Below are 1,049 nucleotides of genomic sequence, written 5' to 3' on the forward strand. Positions count from 1 at the left end.
TTAAGGTTCGGCTTCTTTTCTTATTGATAGGGTGGTTGTTGAAAACCCGGAGGATGTTGTGGTCTTTGATTTCCTTGACCGCCCCACGAGAAATTAGGGTGGTTCCTCCAAGCAGCATTGTAAGTGATACTATATGGATTGTTTTGAGATCGAGGATTATTACCCATTTAATTTAACTGCTCGTTATCCATGTTGTGGCCATAAGGTTGGTATTCTGAATGGCTTGTTCCACCTCCACTTGCTTCGCACTGCATTACTGGGTGAACCTGTCAAGAACTAAGAAAGCCATCAATTTTCTTATTCAAGAGTTCTACCTGATTAGAGAACATGGTGACCGAATCAACGTTATAAACACCAGCTATTTTTTTTGGCTTTGTCCTCATGACCTGCCACTCATAGTTATTCAGTGACATCTCTTCTATAAACTCATAAGCATCTTCAGGTGTTTTATTATTTATGGTTCCGCCAGCAGCTATGCCAGCCATTTGTCGAGTCGAAAGATTCAGGCCATTATGGAACGTTTGAACCTGTAGCCAAAGCGGCAACCCCTGGTGAGGGCACCTTCTCAGTAAGTCTTTGTGTCTCTCCCATGCATCGTAAAGAGTTTCTAAGTCCATCTGAACAAATGAAGAGATATCATTACGTAATTTAGCTGTTTTAGCTGGCGAAAAATATTTTAATCGTGGTAATGAGTTCAACCACTGTTTAGCTTTGTTTCTCAACCAAAAAGGAAATAACCGAAAATGAATGGCATCATCAGAGACACCATTAATTTTAAATGTATGGCATAATTCTAAGAAGTTTGCTAAGTGAGAGTTGGGATCCTCATCCTGCAAACCACCAAACTGAACAAACTGTTGTATCATTTGAATTGTGTTAGGTTTCAGTTCAAAAGTATTTGCAGCTACAGCAGGTCTAATTATGCTCGATTCAGTTCCTATTAAAGAAGGTTTAGCATAATCATACATAGTGCGTGGAGTAGTATTTTGATTAACCGCAATTGTAGGAGGTAGCTGATTGTCTTGGTTTTCAGCCATCTCTTCGGTTAA

The 1,049-nt window shown here is 39.7% G+C and overlaps 1 non-coding gene across 1 annotated transcript; it reads left to right on the forward strand.

Annotated features, from left to right (window-relative positions):
* Window positions 1-543: 543 nt before the first annotated feature.
* LOC121228579 (small nucleolar RNA R71) lies at window positions 544-650 on the forward strand. Its single transcript, XR_005926155.1, has one exon. It is a non-coding gene; the product is annotated as a small nucleolar RNA R71 (small nucleolar RNA).
* Window positions 651-1,049: the final 399 nt, after the last annotated feature.

This window comes from Gossypium hirsutum, chromosome A04 (genome assembly GCF_007990345.1).
Source record: "Gossypium hirsutum isolate 1008001.06 chromosome A04, Gossypium_hirsutum_v2.1, whole genome shotgun sequence".
Taxonomy (NCBI): domain Eukaryota; kingdom Viridiplantae; phylum Streptophyta; class Magnoliopsida; order Malvales; family Malvaceae; genus Gossypium; species Gossypium hirsutum.